Source organism: Trichechus manatus, unplaced genomic scaffold (assembly GCF_000243295.1).
Source record: "Trichechus manatus latirostris isolate Lorelei unplaced genomic scaffold, TriManLat1.0 scaffold00047, whole genome shotgun sequence".
Taxonomy (NCBI): Eukaryota; Metazoa; Chordata; class Mammalia; order Sirenia; family Trichechidae; genus Trichechus; species Trichechus manatus.
In genome coordinates this window covers 5688502-5694971 of record NW_004443983.1, presented here as the reverse complement: position 1 = coordinate 5694971, position 6470 = coordinate 5688502, and positions in this window count along the sequence as shown.

Here is a 6470-nt window from a genome sequence, read left to right as displayed (position 1 = left end):
TGAGCAACTATCTGTTCTGTAAGCCTTCACCTGAAGTACAATAAAATATTAAAAAAAAAAAAAAAAGAAGAAGACCCTCAACAAGATGCATTGACATAGTGGGTGCAATAATGAGCTGAAACAGCAACAATTGTGAGGTTGGCACTGGTTCAGGCAGTGTTTTGTTCTGTTGTACATACGGTTGTGTCTTAGGCTGGGTTCTCTAGAGAAGCAAAACCAGTAAAGTGTATAAATACACTTTATATTTATATTAGTAAACATAAATATAAATACAGAGATTTATATCTGGATGGATATAGAGGTTTATATCAAGGAAACAGCTCATGCGATTGTAAAGGCTATAACGTCCCAAGTCTGTGGATCAGGATAGAGGCTTCTCCTGAGTCATGTAGCTGCAGGGGCTGGCCCAAGATCGGCAGGTCGGAGAGCAGGGCTCTTGCTCACAGGTTGTGAAGATTGGTGAATCCCAAGATTGGCAGGCAAGACCAAAAGGCTTCTTGTGATTCACATAATTGCAGGGGCTGGCCTGAGATCGGCAGGTTGGAGAGCAGGAGCCAGGTGCAGGATCCAGAGCAGGCAAAAGCCAGAATGTCTGTTTATATTTGGATGCAGGCCACATGCCCAAGGAAACTCCCTTTCAACTGATTGGCTACTCACAGAAGATCCCATCATGGGGTGATCACATATAAACACTGATAATCATGGCCCAGCCAAGTCGGCACACAATCTTAACCATCACAGTCCATGCCTTGTCAACTTGGCACCTGTACATATCTCCTTAAACCATACATAATCTCAGAATAATGACAATTATAAAGTCATACTTGCACTTAACATGATACAATGAACACAAATACAACGGAAAATGCACTAGCCCTTTTTACATCTTTTATTTTATAAATGAAGAAAACAAAAATATTTCATGCAGACATACAAAGCAGAAATACTCATAACAATTACAACCCTTGTTTCTGCAACTGGTCACTTGGCCGTAACTGGTATTTAGAACTACCTTCTTCCACCACATATTCTGTATTCCCTTTGCCGTTAGCAAGAACCTCAGCTGGTCTTGGTTTTTTGCCTGATGGGGTGACCCAAACCTTCATTCCTGATAACTATATCATTACATAACTTCAAAATTACATTGTTACATAACTGCTAAACTACGTCATTACATAACTGTCAAACCACTAAGAATCATGGCTCCGCCAAGTTGACACACAACCTTAACCATTACAGGCCACCCCTGTCAACTTGGTACCTGTACATTTTAAACATAAAAGATAATTATAAGGTCATACTTGTGCCTAACATGATACAACTAGCATGTGTATAACTGAAAGCACACTAGCCACGTTTACATTTTATATTTTATAAGGGAAGGAAGAAAGCAAAAATAATACACACACACACACACACACACACACACACACACATATGGAGCCCTGGTAGTGCAGTGGTTAAGAGCTCAGCTGCTAACCAAGAAGTTGGCAGTTTGAATCCACCATCTGTTCCTTGGAAACTCTATGGGGCAGTTCTACTGTGTCCTACAGGGTTACTATGAGGCAGAATTGACTCAACAGCAATAGGGTTGGTTTTTGTGTGTGAGTGTGTGTGGTTTTATACATATTTATACACACATACCAAACAAAAAACCAAACCAGTTGCCATCGAGTCGATTCCGACTCATAGTGACCCTATAGCGACCCTATAGGACAGAGTAGAACTGCCCCATAGGGTTTCCAAGGAGCAGCTGGTGGGTTCAAACTGCCGACCTTTTGGTTAGCAGTCATGGCTGTTAACCACTGCACCACCAGGGCTCCATACAAGTAATAAAACAAGGAAGAAATACTCATAACAACTACAGTCCTTGTTTCTGCATCTGGTCAAGTGGTCATAACTGGTATTTAGAACTTCCTTCTTCCACCACCCATTCTATATTCCATTTACACTCATCAAGTACCTCATCTGGTCATGGTTCTTTGCCTGGTGGGGTGACCCAAACCTTCATTCCTGAAGGATCTGGGCCATTAGTAGCCATGTCAGAGTTGGTTGCTGTAGTTTTCCATTGACTTTAATCACAGAGCATGGTAGTACTAAGAGATGCCCTAAGGGATCTCCTGTATTCCAGACATTCTCTTCTTTACCACCATAATGCAACATCAATCTGATTTCCCCTTGGTAGTCATAATCAGTCACACCAGCCAATATGGTAACTCCCTTCTTTTCCTGTTGATTCAGAGGCATATGGAACCCAAAGTGGCAGGGTGGCATTCTTAACTTCCAGTTCAATGGAATCCCTGTCATGTCTCCAGGTGAGAGCATTCCTCCCTTTGCAACTAAGACCTTTAGACACACGGAGCATAAGGTAGCCGTAACAGGAAACAAAAATTTTGTTTGTGGGTCACTAGGGCTAATAGTGAGTGATGACACTCCCATCTCCACCCCCTGATTCCTGGACCCATGAATCCTGGCTATGGGAGAAACAGCACCATATATCAGATGCTGGTTTAGAGCATAAACAGCCTCTTGGAGAACATTGCCCGAACCCTGCAAAGTTTTGCCACCTAGCTGGTGCCATGATTGTGTCTTTAGAATGCATTCCATGATTCTGTCAATCCAGCTACTTCAGGATGTTGGGGAACGTGGTAAGACCAGTGAATTCCATGAGCATGGGCCCACTGCCACACTTCATTTGCTGTGAAGTGAGTCCCTTGATCTGAGGCGATGCTGGTAGGATACCATGACGGTGGATAAGGCATTCTTTAAATCCACAGATGGTAGTTTTGGCTGAAGCATTGTGTGCAGGGAAGGCAAATCCATATTCAGAGTAAGTTTTGTCCAGTAAGGACAAAATTCTGCCCTTTCCATGATGGAAGTGGTCCAATGTAATCAACCTGCCACTTGGTTGCTGGCTGATCATCTTGAGGAATGGTGCCATATCAGGGACTCAGTGTTAGTCACTCCTGCTGGCAAATTGGGCACTCAGCAGTGACTGTAGCCTAGTCTGCCTTACTAAGTGGAAGTCCATGTTGCTGAGTACAAGCATAACCTCCAACCTTGCCACCAGGACTGCTTTGTTCATAAGCCCATTGGGCAGTGACAGGATTGACTGAGGAAAAAGGCTGACTAGTGTCTACAGAACGTGTCATCCTATCCACCCAATTGTTAAAATTCTCCTCTGCTGAGCGCACCCTTTGGTGAGCATTCACATGAGACACAAATATCTTCATTTCTTTGGCTCATTCATAGAAGTCTATCCACATATCTCTTTCCCATACCTTCTTGTCACCAATTTTCCAATCTTGTTCCTTCCAAATCCCTGATATTCCAGCCAAACTATTGGCCACAGTCCATTTAATCAGTATACATTTGTCCATCTGGCCATTTCTCCTTCCAAGCAAAGCCAACAACCAGGTGCACTGCTTGAAGTTCTGCCCTTTGGGAGAATTTCCCTTTACCACTGTCCTTTAGGGAGGTTCCGGAAAGTGAATTCAGTGCTGCCACTGTACATTTTTGAGTGGTGCCTGTGTGTTGCACAGAATCTTTTGTAAACCAGGCATGAGTTGTCTCTTCCTCATTCAGCTGATCATAAGGAACTCTTTATGAGGTCATAGGTGTCTACTGGAAGATGGGAGGTAATGTGACATGGTCATTTGGGCCACTTCTTGATGCAATTTACTTGTGCCTTCTGTTCCTGCTTGAGACTGATCTTGCATATATCACTTCCATTTAATAATGGAGTGCTGCTGTGCACGCCCAACTTTATGACTTTGTGGTTCAGACAACATCCAGTTCATGATGGGTAGCTCAGGTTACATGGTGACTTGGTGGCCCACAGTTAAGTGTTCAGTCTCTACTAAGACCCAGTAATAAGCCAAATGCTGTTTCTCAGAAGGAGAGTAGTTATCTGCAGAACATGGCAGGACTTTGTTCCAAAATCCTAAGGGTCTGTGCTGTGATTCACCAAAAGGGGCCTGCCAAAGACTCCAAACAGTATCTCTATCTGCTACTGACACTTCAGGCACCATTGGATCAGGCAGATCATATGGCCCAAGTGGCAGAGCGGCTTGCATGGCAGCCAGAAACTGTTGCAGAGTCTTCTCTTGTTCTGGGCCGCACTCATACCTGGCAGATTTTTGAGTCACTTGATAAATAGCACATCCAAATGAGGGATATACTGCCTCCAAAATCCAAAGAGGCCCACCAGGCATTGTGCCTCCTTCTTAGTTGTAGGATGGGCCAGATACACTTTAGAAGGAATACCTTGACAAGCCCCACACCACTGGACCCCTAGAAATTTCATTGACATGGAAGGTGCCTGAATTTTTGTCGGTTTAATTTCCCACCCTTTAGCACACAAATGTCTTACCAATAAGCCTACTGTCATTGATACTTTTTACTTACAAGGTCCAATCAGCATAATGTGATTAATGTAATGGACCAGTGTGACATCCTGTGAAAGGGAAAGGCAATCAAGTTTCCTGTGGACTAAATTATGACATAGGGCTGAAGAGTTGATATACCTTGACGTAGGACAGTGAAGTATATTGCTGCCCTTTCTAGATGAAGGCAAACTACTTCTGGTGTTCCTTTGAAACTGGAATCAAGAGAAAGGCATTGGTCAGATGAATAGCTACATACCAGGTACCAGGAGATGTATTAATTTTCTCAAGCAATGAAACTACATCTGGAACACGAGCTGCAATTGGAGTCACCACCTGATTAAGTTTACGATGATTCACTGTCATTCTCCAAGACCCATTCATTTTGCACAGGGCAAATAGGCTAGTTGAATGGGGATGTGGTGGGAATCACCACCCCTGCATCCTTCAAGTCCTTGATGATGGGGCTAATCTCTGAAATTCCTCCAGGAATACGATATTGCTTTTGGTTTACTATCTTCCTAGGTAAAGGCAGTTCTCTTGGCTTCCACTTGGCTTTTCCTACCATAATAGCCCTATTCCACATGTCAGGGATCCTCTGTGGGCTTTCTGCTAGTTACTGAGTATGTCTATTACAATTATGCATTCTGGAACTGGGGAAACCACTACAGGATGGGTTTGGGGACCCACTGGACCAACTGTGAGATGGACATGAGCTAAGACTCAATTAATAACCTAACCTCCATACGCCTCCACTCTGACTGGTGGGCCACAGTGATGTTTTGGGTCTCCTGGAATTAGTATCATTTCAGAGTCAGTGTCTAGTAATCCCGGAAAAGTCTGATTATTTCCTTTTCCACAATAAACAGTCACTCTTATAAAAGGCTGCAGATCCCTTTGGGGAAGGCTGGAAGCAAGATTAACAGTATAAATCTTTGGCAGTTTAGTGGGGTCCTTCCTCAAGAGGACCCCACCTCCCCTTCATTTAAGGGGTTGTGGATCTATAAAGTGGCTCAAGTCTGAGAATTGATTGAGGGGCCATGATGCTGTATTCTGGTGATTCAAGTTAGACTGCCATTCACTGGACCTAGAATTCTGCTTGTACAGATCAAGTAAATATTTAGTAGATTTCCCATTTATTTCACTCCTGGGGACACCATGACTAAGTAGCCAATGCCAGAAATCCATACGAGTCAGACTATTCTGATTACTGCTTTGACTCCACTGTCCATTAGGGTAACCACGCCCACCTTGTCTTTGTCAGTTAAGTGCTTGCACTTGACCCATACCATCACAGGGTTCAATTAGCTCCATTGTAGTTAGGTGTCTTAATTTAGTTAAGGCATTTCCCACTGTCAAATCTGACTTACATAAAATAGCAATCATGGCACTTTTCAAGGATGCTGGGGCTCCCTTCACAAATTTGTTCCTCACAGTTGTGGTGAAAGTTGTGTCCTCTGGGTACTCCATGGTTGTGTCTGTGGATCCAGCTTGATAAATCCACTCTAACGTGCCAATTTCCCTAAGCCTTTGGATAACTTCTTCTACAGTATACCAAGGCAGGTCTGGCATTTCAACCTGATTCAGTGTAGGCTACTGCTTAATCCATGCTTCAGTGAACCAACCAAATAAACTATTAGGTCCTTTTCTAACCTTTCAAATCAAAACATTGAATGAAGAATCTGTGCTTAGTGGGCCCATATCAATGAACTCAAACTGATCTAACTTTATGTTCCTTGCAGCATTATCCCACACCCTCAATAGCCATTCCTGTACATATTCCCCAGGTTTCTGTTTGTATATATTAGAAAAGTCAAGAAGTTCTTTTGGAGTGTAGCATACCTCCCCCTGTGTCACACTGTACTTCACTTCTTGGGGCTCACTGGGACTTAAGTCTAGTTATAGGTCTAGATGCAAAAATGGTTGGTAGTGTTGGGTCCTGGGGACATTCAGCAATGTCTTGTAAGGCATCTGCCTCTAATGCCTCAGATGCCATCCCAGGTGATATATCTCAGACACTGATAGGTTAATCTCATCAGTTGAGAGTGGAGGGGATAATGGTTTTACTGGCAAGGGTGGCTTAGC